This window comes from Pinus tabuliformis, chromosome X (genome assembly GCF_031772625.1).
Source record: "Pinus tabuliformis cultivar Carrire ecotype Pingquan chromosome X, CPIR1, whole genome shotgun sequence".
Classification (NCBI taxonomy): Eukaryota; Viridiplantae; Streptophyta; class Pinopsida; order Pinales; family Pinaceae; genus Pinus; species Pinus tabuliformis.
This window is the reverse complement of record NC_142308.1, coordinates 595,951,941-595,973,844: the sequence shown is the minus strand read 5'-3', so window position 1 is coordinate 595,973,844 and position 21,904 is coordinate 595,951,941.

The following is a 21,904-nucleotide window of genomic DNA, read 5'->3' as shown; positions in this document are numbered from 1 at the left end:
GTGTAGCCCCTCATTGTTAATAGTGCAACTGTTATGCTCTTAACCTGCAAAAATGATACCCAATACCGAATATGTGAAGAAAAGATACCCAGAACACAGAATAGCAATGATTTTATTATTCAGAGAGTAATGTTCACTTGCCTCTTCGAGGGGGCAACCTCCAATAGAGCAGAGCTCGATTACAAAATAAGACACGATACTCCTCGCAGGGAGTCTCTATCCTTTATATATGACTTATACATGCAATACCATGGGCCAATACCGTGGGTTTTATTAATACCATCTATCTAATACTACGGCCCATTTGCAACTAACTGTGGTCCCGTCATTAATTGCGGGTTAACCACTTACAAATATTAATATGGGCTTTAATGACTCTTGACTATGACGTGATCCCATGACATAAATAAGGGGGTTAGGGTGGGACCCTAACATGCCCTCCCCCTTAAGACTAGCCTTGTCCTCAAGGCTGAAGCTGCGGAAACTGTTGAAGAATAGTGGCTGGTTCCCAAGTTGCATCTTCCGGAGAGGTGTCTTTCCATTTGACTAGGACTTCCTTAATCACGCGGCCGTGTAGGTGTTTGTTTCTTGTGTCTAGAACCTGTTCGGGTTGAAGCCAGATTGACCCTTCTTCGTCCAATTCAGGTAGACTGGTTTGAACTCGGCAATTGTTCCCGATCACTTTCTTGAGGCACGATACATGGAAAATTGGATGGATTTTTGCAGTAGGTGGCAAAGCCAACTTGTAAGCCACTTCTCCAATGCGCTGAAGTACTTGGTATGGTCCGTAGAATTTTGGAGATAGCTTCTGACAACCCTTGTCTTTGAGTTATGTTTGCTTATATGGTTGCAGCCTCAAAAAGACCTGATCCCCTTCTTGAAATTGGCGCTCTGAGCGATGCTGGTCTACCTGTTGCTTCATGCGGTTCTGAGCTTGATGAATATTCTCTCTAAGATGGGTGAGCATGGTTGCGCAGTGTTGTAGCCACTGCTTGTACTTTGGAGCACCCCTTGAGATAAGAAGTAGGGGAAGGCGGAAGTTGACCATATACTGCTTCATAGGGAGTCATTTTGGTGGTGGCATGATAGTTGGTGTTATACCACCATTCAGCCAGAGGTAACCACTGTACCCAAAGGTGTTGCTTTTCTGAAGTGAAACACCTAAGGTAGGTTTCTAGACATTTGTTGACGGCTTCAGTTTGACCATCCGTTTGTGGATGATAGGAAGTACTGAGTTTTAGTTGAGTGCCTTGTATCCTGAAGAGTTCCTGCCAAAAATTACTGGTGAAGATCAGGTCGCGATCGGACACAATAGAGGTGGGCATGCCATGCAATTTGAAAATCTGATCCATGAAATATTGAGCGACCAAAGTTGGTGTAAATGGGTGGGGTAGTGCGCAGAAATGAGCATACTTCGATAATCGGTCCACAACCACCATGATTACTGACTTGTTTCTGGACTTTGGAAGACTTGTAATGAAATCCATAGAAATTTCCATCCAAATGGATGTCGGAATGGGCAATGGTTGTAATGTGCCTGGTGTGTTGACTGTTTCCCTTTTGTGGCGTTGATAGACATCGCATTCTGCTACAAAAGTAAGGATGTCCTTTTTCATGCCTGTCCAGAAAAATGATCTTCTGGTGCGAGCATACGTCTTTTGAAAGCCCGAATGTCCTGCAATGGGCGATGAGTGCAATTCTGCCAAAATGCGACCTTTGAGGGTGGATGTTGGGGATATTACGACTCTGTCCTCGTAGAGAAGAATATCATCCTGCCACGAGTAGCCCTTGGTGGAATTTGGATCTACCTGCAATTGAGAAATGAGTTGGGATAGCCCGGGGTGTGAAAACCATTCCTTGCGAGCCTCTTCAATCCATTCTGGAATAGGGAGGGAAATTGCTAGCAGAGTACTTTCTTCCTCAAATTGGCGCGACAAGGCATCTGCTACACTATTGTCTTTACCTTTCTTGTAAATGATCTCATAATCATATCCCAGCATTTTGGCTAGCCATTTATTTTGTTGTGGAGAGGATAGGCGTTGCTCCAAAAAATATTTAAGACTGTGATGATCTGTGCGGATTTGGAAACGTCGCCCCAATAAGTAAGGTCGCCAGGTCTCGACGGCATGTAAGATGGCCATCATTTCTTTTTCGTACGTAGATTAGCCGAGATTCCTCCCACTTAGTTGTTGGCTTGTGAAGGCCAAAGGTCGCCCTTCCTGCATTAAGACCGCCCCAATACCGGTCCCGAAGCATCACATTCAATGACAAAGGATTTGGTGAAGTCAGGTAGTGCTAAGACTGGAGTGGAACACATGGCGTTTTTGAGAGCGGTAAATGCCTGTTGTGCTTCCTCATTCCAGTAGAAGGAATTTTTCTTTATTAGTTGAGTGAGGGGCTTCGCTATGCGGCCATAGTTGCGGATAAATTTACGATAATAGCCTGTGAGACCCAAAAATCCTCTCAAGCTCTTCAAAGTCTTAGGTTGAGGCCATTCTTGCATTGCCTGGATCTTTTTGGGGTCCACCTTCACGCCCCACAATGTGGCCCAAATACTCAACTTCTTCCATGCCAAACGCACACTTGGACATCTTGACAAATAATTTATGCTTGCGGAGCAGGTGTAAGAGTAGATCTACATGCTGAAGATGTGCAGCCCAAGTGCCACTATAGATGAGGATGTCATCGAAGAAGACAAGGACAAATTTCCTGAGATATGGTTTGAGAATGTGATTCATAAGGCTCTGAAAAGTAGAGGGGGCATTACAAAGACCAAATGGCATGACCAGGAACTCATAATGGCCTTCATGAGGTCGGAAATCAGTCTTGGGAATGTCGACTTCCTTCATGCGAATTTGGTGGTAGCCTGAGCGAAGATCCAGCTTAGTGAAGAATTGAGCCCCATTGAGTTCGTCCAGCAGATCGTCAACCACCAGAATGGGAAATTTATCTTTGACTGTCAACTTATTGAGGGCCCTGAAGTCGGGACACATCCGCCACTCCCCATCTTTTTTGAGTACCATGTCCACTGGGGATGAATAAGGACTAATACTGGGACGAATGACACCTGCTTCCAAAAGTTCCTTGATGATTTTTTCTATTTCATTCTTTTGGGTGAACGAATATCTGTATGGCCGCACATTTGGGGGTTGGGCCCCTGGAACCAAGGTGATGCTATGATCATGTTCCCCTCGCGAGGGTGGAAGCTCATGAGGCTTGTCAAAGACTGCAGATGGTTATTTAAAATCTGTTGCATCTCAGGATGAATTGGCAAAGACTTGGTTTCGACGACCTGGATGGCATTAAATTGAGCTACCACTCCATGATTTCCCTTTTTTAACAATTTTTCCATCCGATGCGAGCTGATGATAGAGGGGGCTCCCGCCTGGAGTCCACGGAGGGTATGTGTGTAGTTGTTCTGCTTAAAACTCATATATAACTCCTGAAAATCCATTGTGATTGGCCCAAGCGTGCGGAGCCATTCAGCGCCGAGGACAATGTCGCAACCCCCCATGTGTATGGCAAACATGTGGGTTTTCAACTGATAATCCCCCATTTGAAGTTTGACATTTTCACAGCGGCCTTCACATTTCATTGTTCCCCCATCCGCAATTTGGACTTGGAAGTTAGAAATTTCTCTTACAAAACAATGCACTGCTTCTGCGATTTTTTGATGGATGAAATTATGGGTACTTCCACTATCAATCAAGACTACTACTGGGCGATGTTTAAGAAAACCCCTGATTTTGAGAGTTTGAGGGGAAGAAATCCCTGCCAATGCATGCAGCGAAATAACTGGTTCGTCAGAGACATTCTCCTTTGGGTTGTCTTCTTCTAGCGCCTCATGTTCCTCAAGTGGTGGATCTTCCTCTGTTGAGATGTAGTCAGTGGCATCTATTTGATAAAATTTGTGCTCCTTGCATTTATGACTTGGGGAGTATTTTTCATCACAGTAGTAACATAGTCCTTGCTTCCTTCTTTCGGCCATTTCCATCGGTGACACCTTTTGTACCTTAAGTGTTTGAGTCGTGTTGTGAGCCTGTGGGAGACGACCTTTAGTGGGGAAATTTGGGCGACTGTATTGGGCTACTAATGCACGTTCCACGTTACGGACTACCATGCAAGCCTCTATCCAAGTGGGAGGGTGGTGCAGTAAGACTTGAGCTTTGATGGCTTCTTTAAGACCACTGATAAAACATTCCGTGTAGAAATCATTTGAGAGACCCCAAGTGCGGAAGGCTAAGGCTTCAAAAGTTGTAATATATTCATCCACGATACCTGTCTGTCGGAGCTTAGTAAGACGACCCAAAAAAGAGTCCTCCTGTTCAAAGCGGTCTCGAAGAGCTTTGGTAAATTGGGTCCACATCTTAAAAGGTCCATTGCAACGTTGATGCCATTCCCACCATTGCCACCGTTCATTGTCCAAGTACATGCTCCCCAACATAAGCTTAGTCGCATCATCGAAGATATGATTCAGTTTGAAATACTGCTCCATTTGTGCTATCCATGTGGATGGGTGAGAACCGTCAAATTTATGCATATCCAACTTGGGAGGTCGCTGACTGGGTGGTGGGTGGGTGTGCCAGACGTGAGGAGAGTGGCTAGACTCACCCTCATTGTATACATTGTCATTATACGCCTCCTCGTGGGCTGGCTCCTTGTCCTTCGGGAGTAATTGCTGGACCTGGAGAGATAGTCCGTTAAGCTGCCTATTGATGGATTGGATGGATTTGTCAAGTTCGTCCAGTCTTTCATTGGCCATTGCTTGAGCTCTAGTTTCTACCATACACCAACCTGATGAAAATTTGGGACCGCCAAAAAATTTTCACTAATAATTGAATGGTACCACCGTGCTCAGCTCGTCGTCCTGATTCTGATGGGCTAGATCAATACTACAGTCACCAAATCCTCAAAATGTCAATGAGGCCAAACTTCCTGCGAAAAGTATACCTCGGTATAGGAACCCTTCACAACAACTTCGATCTGGTGGATCTGAGAGATCTGAATGCAGATCGGCTAGCTCTAATAGATCGGAATGACTGATCTGTGAACTCAAGACTGCGGGACTGATTTCGGCTGCTTCTGCACCCCTTTGCACCAGCGGATCTGGAATATATGATGTGTGATCCCCCGAGAGAAAAGGGAACTACGGTCTTGAGGAGTGTCAGGTGCTACAGATCGCAATATACATAAGGGTCTGGCAGTAGTACTCGGCCCAATGTTTCAGGGCTCTAACTAAGGAGGATCGACCGTACCCTTAGCCGTACAACCTGACTACCCTATCGTACGGGCGAGTAATCTCTCCGAGTGATGTTCTCGGTGTATTGTAGCCACAAGACGGCCGACGGTTTATCTATGGCGAGGTTTCAAGGGAGCCTAGGGGCTTCCGATATACCCAGAGGGTACGTGGAAGACAGTCCGTGCGCGGTTCTGTCTAATGCGCTACTACTCGAAGGGGTACCCACAGGGGTTACAAGGGAGTCCAACAGACGTGACCACCTCTTGTATTTCCTGCTGCATGCCTCCCCAAATCCGCAGGTTTATGCGCTCAATGACAGATCCCGTGGTTTAAAGACGCCGGAACATGTCTCTAGCCAAAAAAAAAATTGCTAAGAGTTGGCGATCCCACCGGCCCTGGAAAGTGCTCTCATACCACTTGTTATGCTCTTAACCTGCAAAAATGATACCCAATACCGAATATGCGAAGAAAAGATACCCAGAACACAGAATAGCAATGATTTTATTATTCAGAGAGTAATGTTCACTTGCCTCTTTGAGGGGGCAACCTCCAATAGAGCAGAGCTCGATTACAAAATAGGACACGATACTCCTCACAGGGAGTCTCTATCCTTTATATATGACTTATACATGCAATACCACGAGCCAATATCGTGGGTTTTATTAATACCATCTATCTAATACTATGGCCCATTTGCAAATAACTGTGGTCCCGTCATTAATTACGGGTTAACCACTTACAAATATTAATATGGGCTTTATTGACTCTTGACTATGACGTGATCCCATGACATAAATAAGGGGGTTAGGGTGGGACCCTAACAGCAACACCCTTATTTTATTGTTGTGCCCATGTAGTCCCCATATTGTTATTATTATGCCCCATAAAATCACACTATTGTTATTGTTGTGCCCTTACAATATTATTTTTATGTAGGCTCTGATTATATTGTGACCCCTTAGACTCCTATATATAGAAATGAGGTCTTGTCATTTGTATCATCCAAGAATTGTTCATTTGTGTAACGTAAAGGAGGTTTCCCCCTCGAAGAGGCTAATTTTAAAGTCGTTGATCTATCTCTTCTTCTTTTTGTGAGTTTGTTGCATAACAAATCACCTTTTGGGGGAGTGATGAATCTACCAAATTTCCCCACTTGCCTATTCTATATCATTTCCATCCTTTCCTTTTAAAATTACTTTGATCCTTCTTCTTCCAATCAACCCAGTTCTCAGTCTTATGCTTGGACTCCTCATAACAATAGCTAGTTTTCTGGATGGTATGTTCTAATGTTTTGGGCTCATCAAACTTGATCCTATCTCTTAATGCTTTTGGAAACCCACTGAAGTACCTTTGAATCTTTAACTTTTCATCCTTGATGTATGATACATACCTTAATAGTTCTAATAATTTATTTGTGTATTCATAAACAATAAGCTACCCCAACTTAAGATCATGCAATTCCTTGATCATATTGTCATATTATCTTTTTGCCATGTACTTATCCCAAAATACTTTTCAAACTTATTCCACAATAGATCCTTTTCTCTAATTCCTTCATTTCTTAAGTCCCCCCCCAGCATATATCAAATCTATCTTTTAAGCTGAAAATTACTACCATGGCCTTCATGTTCTTATAGTAGTTGTGTACTTTGAAGTATTTATTCATTCACAACAACCAAGATTCTACCCCTTTAGCTTTCTTATTTTCTCCCTTAAACGTTGGGGTTTTTATTTCTTAAAATATTGTTGCATTAGACCTTTATCACTCATTCTTTGTCGATAATTTATTTTAGTTGCAGCTCTTGATGACTAATCAAAGTCATCCACCCTTCTCTTTGGAGTGCTAAGTGGAGTCTCTCCTCTCATAGTATCTTCACTAGCTTGCTTGTGCCTTTTTCTTGATTTACATCTCTCTTCTCTACTATCTTCAAATCCATTCCTTTATATCTCAAATGGGCTTTGTTTATATTTTTTCTTTCCTTGATAACTAGTGCCAAGATCATGTTGTTTCTACCTTGCAAGTTTGATAGACTTTGGAAGATAATCACATTCACTTCTTCTAGTTTCTCCTGTGCTCTAACAATTCTTTTGTTGTCTACTTTGCAACTTCTTAACTCATCGTTTAGACTCTTGAGGGTTTCCATCTAGTTAAGGGAATTCTCCTTAGCCCTCTTCCCAACTAATTCTTCTTCCCGATCATAATGGGCTCTGTGTGTGTTGTACTACACCATCCTACTGCCCATCCTTTACTTTGTGAATGGAACTTATGGTGTCTTATGTGTTGTTACACACACATAAATGTTAGTTAAATTTGGCATAATTACACCAATTCATTATCTCAATCTTGAAGCTTTTTACTAAATTATATTTCAAGTTATTCAGAATTTAAAAATATAAGACATGTTGAAATGCTTGTAATTGATCTGGACTTAAACAGGAACGCAACAAATTACAGAGATAACCATAAACACAGATATGCAGCGGAAATAATACCTCATTTCATTAATGTAAAATACTGAAATATGCTTACAAACAATAATGGAAATAAACCAGCTAGGGCGATGGTAGCTTATCTCTGAGAAGAGATGTGGTGGCTACATGTCTCTGAACTCTGTTACAATGAGACTCGAAGGCCTATTTATTGTTGAGAAACAATGGAAAACCCTTAACATTCCAAAACCTAACCCTAGAAGATGAAACGCCAAATTGTGGGCCCCATTTGGGTAAATTGGTACATCAACTTCCCGGGGTCGTAACTTTGGCATACGATCTCCGTTTGACGCGTACAATAGCTCGTTGGAAAGATCTATCTGAGCACTATCACTTTGGGAAGGGCAACACATGCACCCATGTTGCCCCCAGATTTCCCAAAAAACGTCGTTTAGGGCCTCAAAACGGCTCCGGAAGTTCAGGACCCGAAAAAATGCTAAAAATAGTAAGTTGTGCTACAATTAAGGAAACTGAAAATGCTAAGAGAAACAATGGTGGGGGTCCAGGTGGACTTGGCAGGTGGCCACCAATATCCACCTGGATCATTCCTCCCCCCTTAGGAAGCAATGGTCCCATTGCGTTGAGTTCCTCCATGAGATGAGGAATCTTTTGCTGAACTTGGTCCCTGGTGAACCACTTGCCCTGGTGAAGGAGTTGGCCTGCTTTGACAACTCGATATAGTTGGATATTCTGTTGGCGAGTGTTCTTGATTTGTGTGTCCATGATCCGATCAGTTGCAGCTTGTTCCATGCAATCTGGATTTTGTTCTATGGGTGTGAGATGTTCTGCAATGTCGGATGTGTCTAGCAATGGTGGAAAGTATGGCCGAAGGTGGTCCACATTGAACACTGGGTGCAGGCCAAGGAATGGGGGAATGTTGAGCTCAAATGCATTGTCTCCCACAGCCTTAGTAATGGTGTAAGGACCATAGCGGATTGGTCTCAGTTTCCGATAGGCTCCAGTAAGGCGTTCCTTTTGCAAATGCAACCAGACTTTGTCGCCCACCTGAAACTTGTGTGGCACCTGATGTTGATCATGTCGCTGCTTGTACTTGGCATTTGATTTTTTCAGAATGTCATGGACCTGCTGATGAATATGTTGGATGTGCTCAATGAAGTTGGTTGCCTTGTCTGTTTCAAACTAGACATGAGCCGAACCTGTGTGAGTAGCTGCAAGTGGCATGGCCACATCAATGGGCATAGTGGTTGGAATCCCAAGCCCACCTGAAAGGGGTTGTGTCTAGTCGAGCTGTGAAGAGCTTGGTTATAGCTATGCTGAACATAGGGGAGGCTCTCGTCCCATGTGCGTGAATGCTTTGAGTTGTACATGCACAAGATGTGCACAATCATCCTATTGACAACCTCTGTCTGGCCATCAGTTTGAGGGTGGAAGGTTGTGGACTTAGTGAGTTTGGTGTCCAGCATTGACCAGATACTGGACCAAAATTTACTGAGGAACCGACTGTCCCGATCTAAGATGATAGACTGTGGGATCCCAAAGTGCACCCACACTCGTTCAAAGAAGAGTTTAGCAGTGGCTTCTACTGTAATATTCTTCTTGCAGGCCGCCATAATGGCCATCTTTGAGAACCTGTCGATTACCACAAAAACACAGCCATTTCCATGCTTAGTGGAAGGAAAGCCTGACATGTAATCCATGGAGATGGATTTCCAAGGTCGACTAGGGTAGGCGGCGAGGTATAGAGGCCTTGCTTCTTGATGGTCGGTTTGGCAATGGCACAGGTAGTACATGATCTGATGTATTTCCCGACATCTTTTCGAAGATTCGGCCAATAGAAATACTTTTGCAATACTGCCACCGTTTTCTCGACCCCGAAATGCCTGACAGCCCAACTGTAGTGTGCTTCCCAAATCATCTTGGCACGCTCGCTTGAAGGAACAGAAAGGTGACTCAAGTGGCATAACAGGGCATCCTGGAGGTGAAAATCTGGAACATGCAGACCCTCCAAGAGTGTCTAGTATGTGTGGTCGAATTCTGGGTCGCTTTTGTAGAGAAGTGGCCAATCAGAAGTCTCGTGCCCACAAGAGTTGAGCACGATGGTTAACGCCATGATCGATGGTCGACTGAGGAAATCTGCAACATTATTGGTGTTGCCTTTCTTATACTTGATATTCAAATGAAACTGTTGCAGGTATGTAGACCACTTCTGATGGCGATCATTCTGCAATTTCCCTTGGGTCTGTATGAACTGCGGGGGTTAGTGGTCTATGTGGATGACAGTTTCCTTCCCCAAAATGTAATGCTTCCATTGTCGGTAGGCCTGCACAATGGAATACATCTCTTTATCATAAGTGGGATACTTCCGGACTGTGTCTGAAAGTGTTTCACTGTGATATGCCACTGGATGCCCGTGTTGAGTAAGGACTGCCCCAATAACATAGTCAGAGGCATCTGTCTCGACCTCAAATGGTTGTTGTAAATCTGGTAACACGAGCAATGGTGTTGTGCAGAGGCGATCTTTAAACTCTATGAATGCCTTATGTTGAGATTCAGACCAAAAGAATTTTGCTTTCGCGCCTCCCTTGGTGACTTGACTCAAGGGCCAAGTGATATGAGAAAACCCCAACACGAACCTGCGGTAGAAGTTGGCAAGACCTAGAAAGTTGTGGAGCTCTGTCAGAGTGGTTGAAGATTGCCAATCCCGAATGACTTGGATCTTGGCTGGATCCACATGCACCCCCTATTCATCAATAATGTATCCCAGATACTGAACCTAGGTCATGCCAAAAGTGCATTTCTCCAAATTGGGACATAGCTTGTGTTGTCGCAGTGTTTGGACAACCTACCGAATGTGGTGGAGGTGCTCTTCCCAACTCTGGCTGAAGATCAAAATGTCATCCAAGTATACCACTACAAATGAGTTGGTGAATGGCCACAAGATGTCATCCATTAGCCTCATGAAGGTTTCAGGAGCATTCGTCAATCCAAAAGGCATAACCAACCATTCAAAAAGGCCCTCCTTGGATTTGAAGGCAGTCTTCCACACATCAGAGGGTTCGATAGGTACCTGGTGATATCTTGACTACAGATCGATCTTGCTGAAATATTTTGCCCCTTTTAGTTGGTCCAGGAGGTCATCAATCCGTGGGATCGGGTATCTATTGCAGATAGTGATCTTGTTCAACGCCCGATAGTCAATACAGAGTCTCCAAGTCCCATCCTTCTTCTATACCAACACGATCAGGCTCCCACAAGGCGATGAACTCGGAAGGATGTGACCTTTCTGCAGCAGCTCCTGAATCTGCCTCTTGATTTCATTGTTCTCCAGAATGGAGCGCCAATAAATTGGTCCATTGGGTAGCGGTGCACCAGGGGTCAGATCGATGGAGTGCTTGACCTGACAGTGCAGAGGAACCCCTCCGGGGGAGGTGAAGATGTCCTCGTACTCCTCCACGACCTTGTCCATCTATAGTTTTTGTGTGGAGGGGCCTTTTCTGGAGGTCGTGGCTACCGTCTTCTTCTTTCCTTGAGGGTGTATCAACAGGAAAACAAATTTGCCAGTTTTGGAAATGAGCTTACTGCATTGTTTTGTAGTAATCAAAGAGATGGTGGTAGGCGGTGCTACCTCTGGTATCCTGTACAACTTATTTCCCAATGTAATAATAACAGCACGAGGCCTTGATTCATACACAGCATGTCGCTTCCACAAGTATGGTTGTCCTAATAATACATCACAAACTTCAAGGGGAGCAATGTCACACAATACCTCATCCTTGAAGGGCTCGATGTTGTATGGAAGGCGACACTGCTGGCTCACGCGAAGATCCTGTCCTTGGTGAAGCCACCCGATGGTGTACGGTTGTTGATGTGTTGTGGTCGATAAGCCCAACCGCTTCACGACCTCTACTGAAATGAGGTTCTGTTAGGGTTCCACCCTAACCCCCTTATTTATGTCATGGGATCACGTCATAGTCAAGAGTCAATAAAGCCCATATTAATATTTGTAAGTGGTTAACCCGCAATTAATGACGGGACCACAGTTAGTTGCAAATGGGTGGTAGTATTAGATAGATGGTAAATGGGCGGTAGTATTAGATAGATGGTATTAATAAAACCCACGGTATTGGCCCGTGGTATTGCATGTATGAGTCATATATAAAGGATAGAGACTCCCTGCGAGGAGTATCGTGTCTTGTTTTTGTAATCGAGCTCTGCTCTATTGGAGGTTGCCCCCTCGAAGAGGCCTGTGAACATTTCTCTTTGAATAATAAAATCATTGCTATTTTGTGTTCTGGGTATCTTTTCTTCGCATATTCTGTGTTCTGGGTATCTTTTCTTCGCATATTCTGTGTTTGGGTATTACTTTGCAAGTTAAGAGCATAACAAGTGGTATCAGAGCACTTTCCAGGGCTCGGTGGGATCTCCAAATTTTAGCAAAAAAAAATTTTGGCTAGAGACGTGTTCCGGCGTCTTTAAACCACGGGATCTGTCGTTAAGCGCATAAACCTGGGGATTTGGGGAGGCATGCACGCAGGAAATACAAGAGGTGGTCGCGTCTGTTGGACTCCCTTGTAACCCCTGTGGGTACCCCTTCGAGTAGTAGCGCATTAGACAAAACCGCACACGGACTGTCTTCCACGTACCCTCTCGGTATATAGGAAACCCCCTAGCTCCCTTGAAACCTCGCCATAGATAAACCTTCGGCCGTCTTGTGGCTACAGTACACCGAGAACAGCACTCGGAAAGATTACTCGCCCGTATGATAGGGTAGTCGGGTTGTACGGCTAAGGGTACAGTCGATCCTCCTTAGTTAGAGCCCTGAAACATTGGGCCGAGTACTACTGTCAGACCCTTATGTATATTGCGATCTGTAGCACCTGACACTCCTCAAGACCATAGTTCCCTTTCTATCGGGGGATCACACATTATCTATTCCAGATCAGCAAGTGCTACAGCAGTAGACATCAGTCCCGCAGCTCCATCAGATCAGCAGCAGCAGTTGTTCCACCATTCAGATCTCTCAGATCCACCAGATCGGAGTAGTTGTGAAGGGTTCCTGTACCTGGATATAATTTTCGCAGGACTTTTGGCGGCATTGACATTTTGAGGATTTGGCGACTGCAGTATTGATCAGGAAGGAGTAAAACTCCGTTAGGAGTCTGAGATCTTCCAGGGCGCTTATTGGTGACCTAGCCCATCAGAATCAGGACGACGAGCTGAGCAAGGTGGTACCATTCAATTTCTTAGTAAAAATTTTTGGCGGTCCCAATTTTTCATCAGGTTGGTGTATGGTAGAAACTCGTGCTCAAGCAATGGCCAATGAAAGGATGGACAAAATTGAAGACCAGGTGAACTCCATCCAATTTTCGGTGAACGAAATACAACATGAGATTAAAGGAATAAGTATCCAGATACAGAACGCACTGAAGGGCAAGGAGCCAGCCCACGAGGAGGCGAATAATGGTCATGAATACCATGACGGTGAGTCTAGCCACTCTCCCACGTCTGGCACACCCACCCACCACCCAGTCAGCGACCTCCCAAGTTGGATATGCATAAATTTGACGGTTCTCACACGTCCGCATGGCTAGCACAAATGGAGCAGTATTTCCAATTGAATCATATCATAGATGAGGGGACTAAGCTTATGGTGGGCACCATGTACTTGGACAATGAACGATGGCAATGGAAGGAATGGCATCAGCGTTGCAATGGACATTTTCAGAATTGGGCCCAATTTGCCAAAGCTCTTCGAAATCGCTTTGAACAGGAAGACTCTTTTTTGGGGCGTCTCACTAAGCTCCGACAGACGGGTACAGTGGAGGAATATATTACTGCTTTTGAAGCCTTAACCTTCCGCACTAAGGGTCTCACAGATGAGTTCTACATGGAATGCTTTATCAGCGGTCTTAAAGAAGCCATCAAAGCTCAGGTTCTACTCCACCACCCTCCCACATGGACAGAGGCTTGCCAAGTAGCTCGTAAGGTGGAACGTGCATTAACAGCCCAATCCAGCCGCCCCAACTTCCCCGCTAAAGGTCGTCCCTCACAGGCTCCCAACACAACTCAGACACTTAAGATTCAAAAGGTGTCACCTGCGGAAATGGCCGAAAGAAGGAAGCAAGGACTATGTTACTACTGTGATGAAAAATATTCCCCGGGTCATAAATGCAAAGAGCCCAAGTTTTTTCAAATAGATGCCACTGACTACAGCTCCACCGAGGAAGATCCACCACTTGAGGAACCGGAGGTGATCGAAGAAGATAACCAAAAGGAGATTGTATCTGATGAACCAATTATTTCGCTAAATGCATTGGCAGGAATTTCTTCCCCTCAAACTCTCAAAATCAGGGGTTTTCTTAAACATCGCCCAGTAGTAGTCTTGATTGATAGTGGAAGTACCCATAATTTCATCCATCAAAAGATCGCTGAAGCAGCACATTGTTTTGTCTGGGCAGTTTCTAACTTCCAAGTCCAGATTGCAGATGGGGACACAATGAAATGTGAAGGTCGCTGTGAAAATGTCAAACTTCAAATGGGGGATTATCAATTGAAAACCCACATGTTTGCAATACACATGGGGGGTTGTGACATTGTCGTAGGCGCGGAATGGCTCTGCACTCTTGGGCCAATCACAATGGATTTCCAGGAGTTATATATGAGTTTTAAGCAGAACAACTCCACACATACCCTCCGTGGACTACAAGCGGGAGCCTCCTCTATCATCAGCTCGCATAGGATGGAAAAATTGTTTAAAAAGGGCCATCATGGAGTGGTAGCTCAATTTAATGCCATCCAAGTAGTCGACACATGTCTCTGCCAGTTCATCCTGAGATGCAACAGATTTTAAATAAACATCGGACGGTCTTTGACAAGCCTCATGAGCTTCCACCCTCGCGAGGGGAACATGATCATAGCATCACATTGGTTCCAGGGGCCCAACCCCCAAATGTGCGGCCATACAGATATCCGTTCACCCAAAAGAATGAAATAGAAAAAATCATCAAGGAATTGTTGGAAGCAGGTGTCATTCGTCCCAGCATTAGTCCTTATTCATCCCCAGTGGTCATGGTCCTCAAGAAAGATGGGGAGTGGCGGATGTGTCCCGACTTCAGGGCCCTCAATAAGTTGACAGTCAAAGATAAATTTCCCATCCTGGTGGTTGACGATTTGCTGGACGAACTCAATGGGGCTCAATTATTCACTAAGTTGGATCTTCGCTCAGGCTACCACCAAATTCGCATGAAGGAAGTTGACATTCCCAAGACGGCTTTCAGAACTCATGAAGGCCATTATGAGTTCCTGGTCATGCCATTTGGTCTCTGTAATGCCCCCTCTACTTTTCAGAGCCTTATGAATCACCTCCTCAAACCATATCTCAGAAAATTTGTCCTTGTCTTCTTCGATGACATCCTCATCTATAGTGGCACTTGGGCGGCACATCTTCAGCATGTAGATCTACTATTGCAACTGCTCCGCACGCATAAATTATTTGTCAAGATGTCTAAGTGTTCGTTTGGCATGGAAGAAGTTGAGTATTTGGGCCACATTGTGGGGCGTGAAGGTGTCAAGGTGGACCCAAAAAAGATCCAGGCAATGCAAGAACGGCCTCAACCTAAGACCTTGAAAAGCTTGAGAGGATTTTTGGGTCTCACAGGCTATTATCGTAAATTTGTCCGCAACTATGGCCGCATAGCGAAGCCCCTAACTCAACTCCTAAAGAAAAATTCCTTCTTCTGGAACGAGGAAGCACAACAGGCATTTACCGCTCTCAAAACCGCCATGTGTTCCACTCCCGTCTTAGCACTACCTGACTTCACCAAATCCTTTGTCATTGAATGTGATGCTTCGGGTACAGGTATTGGAGCGGTCTTAATGCAGGAAGGGCGACCATTGGCCTTCACCAACCAACAACTAAGTGGGAGGAATCTGGGCCAATCTACCTACGAGAAGGAAATGATGGCCATCTTACATGCAGTCGAGACCTGGCGACCTTACTTGTTGGGGCGACGTTTCCAAATCCGCACAGATCATCACAATCTTAAATATTTTTTGGAGCAACGCCTATCTTCCCCACAACAAAATAAATGGTTAGCCAAAATGCTGGGATATGATTATGAGATCATTTACAAGAAAGGGAAAGACAATAGTGTAGCAGATGCATTGTCGCACCAATTTGAGGAGGAAAGTACTCTGCTCGCAATTTCCCTCCCCATTCCAGACTGGATTGAAGAGGCTCGCAGAGAATGGTTTTCACATCCCGGGCTCTCCCAACTCATTTCTCAATTGCAAGTAGATCCTAATTCCGGCAAGGGCTACTCGTGGCAGAATGATATACTTCGCTACAAGGACAGAGTCGTAATATCACCAACATCCACCCTCAAAAGTCGCATTTTGGCAGAATTGCACTCATCTCCCATTGCAGGACATTTGGGCTTTCAGAAGACGTATGCTCGCACCAGAAGATCATTTTTTTGGACCGGCATGAAACAGGACATCCTTACTTTCGTAGCAGAATGTGACGTCTGTCAACGCCACAAAGGGGAAACCGTCAACACACCAGGCACATTACAACCATTGCCCATTCCGGCGTCAATTTGGACGGAGGTCTCCATGGATTTCATTACAGGTCTTCCAAAGTCTGGGAACAAGTTAGTCATCATGGTGGTTGTGGACCGACTGTCGAAGTATGCTCATTTCTGCGCCCTACCCCAACTGTTTACACCAACTTTGGTTGCTCAAACTTTCATGGATTAGATCTTCAAATTGCATGGCATGCCCACTTCTATTGTGTCCGACCGCGACCCGATCTTCACCAGTAATTTTTGGCAGGAACTCTTCAGAACACAAGGCACTCAACTCAAACTCAGTACTTCATATCATCCGCAAACAGATGGTCAAACCGAAGCCGTAAACAAATGTCTAGAAACCTACCTTAGGTGTTTCACTTCAGAAAAGCAACACCTTTGGGTACAGTGGTTACCTCTGGCTGAATGGTGGTATAACACCAACTATCATGCCACCACCAAAATGACTCCCTATGAAGCAGTCTATGGTCAACTTCCGCCTTCCCCTACTTCTTATCTCACGGGGTGCTCCAAAGTACAAGTCGTGGACCAACTCCTACAACACCGTGCAACCATGCTCGCCCATCTGCGCGAGAATCTTCATCAAGCTCAGAACCGTATGAAGCAACAGGCCGACCAACATCGCTCAGAGCGCCAATTTCAAGAAGGGGATCAGGTCTTTTTGAGGCTGCAACCATATAAGCAAACATCACTCAAAGACAAGGGTTGTCAAAAGCTCTCTCCAAAATTCTACGGACCATACCAAGTACTTCAGCGCATTGGAGAAGTGGCTTACAAGTTGGCTTTGCCACCTACAGCAAAAATCCACCCAGTTTTCCATGTATCGTGCCTCAAGAAAGTGATTGGGAACAATTTCCGAGTTCAAACCAGTCTACCTGAATTGGACGAAGAAGGGTCAATCTGGCTTCAACCTGAACAAGTTCTAGACACACGAGACAAGCACCTGCGCGGCCGCATGATTAAGGAGGTCCTCGTCAAATGGAAAGACACCTCTCCGGAAGATGCAACTTGGGAACCAGCCACTATTCTTCAGCAGTTTCCGCAGCTTTAGCCTTGAGGACAAGGCTAGTCTTAAGGGGGAGGGCATGTTAGGGTCCCACCCTAACCCCCTTATTTATGTCATGGGATCACGTCATAGTCAAGAGTCAATAAAGCCCATATTAATATTTGTAAGTGGTTAACCCGCAATTAATGACGGGACCACAGTTAGTTGCAAATGGGCGGTAGTATTAGATAGATGGTAAATGGGCGGTAGTATTAGATAGATGGTATTAATAAAACCCACGGTATTGGCCTGTGGTATTGCATGTATGAGTCATATATAAAGGATAGAGACTCCCTGCGAGGAGTATCGTGTCTTGTTTTTGTAATCGAGCTCTGCTCTATTGGAGGTTGCCCCCTCGAAGAGGCCTGTGAACATTTCTCTCTGAATAATAAAATCATTGCTATTCTGTGTTCTGGGTATCTTTTCTTCGCATATTCTGTGTTCTGGGTATCTTTTCTTCGCATATTCTGTGTTTGGGTATTACTTTGCAGGTTAAGAGCATAACAGGTTCTTTTGGCTCCCGCTATCGACAATGAACTGTAGCGGGGAGCCCTTTACCCACATCTGGGAGTGGAAGAGACGTTCCTCCTCCTCTGGATCTTCAGGTTCATTTTTCTGGATCTTGGTAGTAGCAACAGTGGCATTGGGATCTGCATCAATGATCTGCTTCCCTTTGTCATTCCCCTTGTCGGGTTCTGACTCAGAGTCAGAACATGCATCTAATTCTGAAACCTTTAGCTCAGCCACCAGTGACTGCTTGGCCCGACACTCACTTGTGTTGTGAGTGGAGCTCTTATGGAACTCACACCATTTTCCCGTGTCCTTTTTCGGCTTCACGGCACTGTTCTTTGCTTGCGGCTTTGGCAGGTCGTCTTGGGCTGTCCCACCTTGGCTTTGTCCTTTGTTCTGTGGTTTAGGGGCACCTTTCCCTTGCTTTGGATTCGCATATCCAAAGTCTCGCTTCTTTTGTTTAAACTTCTGCTCGACCTTGACGGCATATCGGCATGTTGTGCCGAGTGAGGAGATGTTCAGGAATTCTATTTCTTCCTAGATGTACTTGTGCAGGTAGCTGTGGTATTTGAGTATCAAATGCTGCTCCGAATCCTTGATACCCAACTTTGTGTGAAGGGTATGGAAAAGATTTGTGAACTTCGGCACGTCTTGGTCCCTTCCCTGCCACAGCTTGGTCCACTTTATGTATTCATCCTCATAGCTTCCAACAGGGTAGTACTACTCCTTGATGGCATCCCAAAATGAATTCCAGGTGGGTGCGGCTGAAAATAGTGAGCCGGTATTTTCATCCTTCTACTCGCAGTAGGTTTCCCACCACTCCTTGACGTGGGGGGCTGCTTTGAGAAGAGCGAAAACAATCTTTTCTCGACTCGAAAAGTCATGAACAGAAAAATAAACCTCTAGCAGATTTAACCATTTATCTACGGCATCTGCGTCTATCTGACCTTGAATATGGGGATTTCAAAATTAACTTGTACCTTAAAGGGCATGGCGTTTCCAAAGTAGCTGTTGGAAGCCGATGCGTCACTTCTGGGTAGCCGCTGAAGGATCTGGGCAAAGCTGTCCATCATCGTGTTCCGTTGTCGCTTGAGGGCTTCTTCGAGCAAGATTTTGATAGGATCTCCTGCCCCCTCGTCTTTCTTCTCATCCGCCATGGGAGGCTGTCGGGATTTGCGAGGCTGGTATTGCAAATGTTCGACCAGTTCAAGCCCTAACTCCTTATATCCCGACCTCGTTGGGGACATGCAAAGAAAAACAGAGAAAAAGCATACCCCTCTGATACCACTGATCCGGACTTAAACAGGAATGCAACAAATTACAGAGATAACCATAAATGCATATATGTAGCGGAAATAATACCTCATTTCATTAATGTAAAACACTGAAATATGCTTACAAATAGTAATGGAAATAAACCAGCTAGGGCGATGGTAGCTTATCTCTGAGAAGAGATGTGGTGGCTACATGCCTCTGAACTCTGTTACAATGAGGCTCGAAGGCCTATTTATTGTTGAGAAACAATGGAAAACCCTTAACATTCCAAAACCTAACCCTAGAAGATGAAATGCCAAACTGTGGGCCCGGTTTGGGTAAATTGGTACATCAACTTCCCGGGGTCGTAACTTTGGCATACGATCTCCGTTTGACACGTACAATAGCTTGTTGGAAAGATCTATCCGAGCACTACCACTTTGTGAAAGGAAACACATGGACCCATGTTGCCCCCAAATTTCCCAAAAAACATCATTTAGGGCCTCAAAATGGCTCCAGAATTTCAAGACCCGAAAAACTGCTAAAAATAGTAAGTTGTGCTACAATTAAGGAAACTGAAAATGCTGAGAGAAACAATGGTGGGGATCTAGGTGGACTTGGCAGGTGGCCACCAATATCCACCTGGATCAATAATATTCATATAAATATGTTGACAGTGCTAGAAATTCGTCAACCAAGGGGGTATCCCTGATGTGAAGTCTCAATTAAACCTCACAAAATTTGTAATAGGAGCCCCATCTGGGATATCGATCTAACTGCCATATATTTTGATACGTTTTTCTTGGCTACAAAGTTAAACACAAGAGACTTATGCACAAGTAATCTCAGATCAACAAGTAAGTATCTCTGATGAGTGTTTGGTTATATGTGTGTCAAGTTTATTCTAGTGCGGAGGGAAAGGAAAGTGATCCTCTAGGAGAGAGGTAATAGTACCACCCTAGTAGACACACACACACACACAAGATATTTGTCTAGTATCCAATGGAATAGTCCACAAAGATGCGACAGTCATTGCAACCATTATAAACAAGAATATTTGTCTAACATCCAACGGAATAATCCACAAGGATGTGACAATTATAAAAACCATTAAAACACATTCTCCATTAAATAAGCACTAAAATAACCAAAATAATTCAACTACTTTAGTATAGGTGAAAACAGACATGAATAAAAAATATTCACAAAACATTCTCACAAATATTCACAATCCATGCATGAAAACGTGCTTGCCACAAGGCTTCAAATATTAAGTAAAATTCCTAAGAAAAATGTATACAATGAACACCACTAGTCCTAATAGTGGAGCATTGTGGCCACCCCTTGCTCCCCAAAAGAACTAGCTTGTCTCTCTAATGCCTTGTGGGAGGAGCCAAGGTGAAAATTCCTTTGCATGAATAATGAGGGTGTATATATAACAAATGGGGTGATCCTTCACCTCCCTTATGACTCTTGGACTACCCTCATGATTGTTTGACTTCTCATGACTTTTCGACTTCCTACATGACTCTTCACATTACATAGATGACTCTTGGACTTCCACTTCACATTACATTTTCCAATATAGAATTACATAATCCACAAATGATGTGGCACATGATGACTCATGATAGGACATGACATGACATTGATGACATGGACTGCATGATGATGTGGCAGTGCCAAGTTGTCCTTCTTGTTTCTTCTTTATTTCTATCTTCAATAAGATATGTATCCAATGTTTAATCTTCATGAGAGATATTCTTTTTTCTTCATATCTACCCTCCAAAGGATTGTGAATCAGATGGAGTTTTCATCTGGTCTTCTATTGTAATCTAGTGTTCCTTTATCTTCTTCTTTGATGATCATATTATCTCCTCATCTCCTTAGGTGTCTTCTAGCATGTCCTCCTTCTCCATCTCCTTCTTCATCATCTTTCCATAGCATGATATAGTTCCCGCATCTACAATCCACTCATGACAAGATGATGTCATTCTAATAAACCCTAATCTAAGATGTTGCGTGATGATCCACTGACTAAGCCAGAACCGGGTGGTAGGCTGAGGGAGAGGTTTAGTGACTACCCAGTTGTGGAACTCAGGCAGTCAAGGGTTAGGATTGAGCCTTGATACTACACAATGCGAAGTTCATGCTTGGACTGAGCAAAAATATTGCATAGTTGGGGAGCTCAAGGAGCCAGGTTGAGGGCTTGAACACTGATTTTTCCCATTGCATAGTTATGGAAGAAAGATGAGCCTAGGTGATTGCACAACTGCATAGTTCAAGAGCTTAGGGATGAGGCTTGAGCCTTGAGATCATGCAATGAGAAATTCAAGATGGACTGTGCAGGTAGATTGCGTAGTTTTGACGCTCAGTGAGTCAGGCTGTAGGGTTTTGCATTGTTTCAGTCAACTGCATAGTTCTGGGAGGAAGAGAAGACCTGGTGATTGTGCAGTTAAAGAGCTGATATTTTGGGCTTGAGCTCAAAGACTACATAGTGCGTAGTTGGGGTCAGGTTGGAGTGCTGAATTGTGTAATTTTGGAGGCCAAGGCTTAGGATTGAGAATTGAAACTACACAATGCATAGTCCTGGAAGGTAGGAAATATGCATTGTGCGGTTTCAAGAGTCATGGTTTCATCTTGAATACTAGGACTACGCAATGCATAATTCAGGAAGGCCAGATGGGGTTAAGGTGTTGGGAATTTTTCGAAATTTGGCTAAGTGTGGGATCAGTGAAAATAATGTGAATAGTGATAGGATTTGACTATGATCACACTTAGAATGCTTGGTGAAACAACATAGATCATCCAAAACAC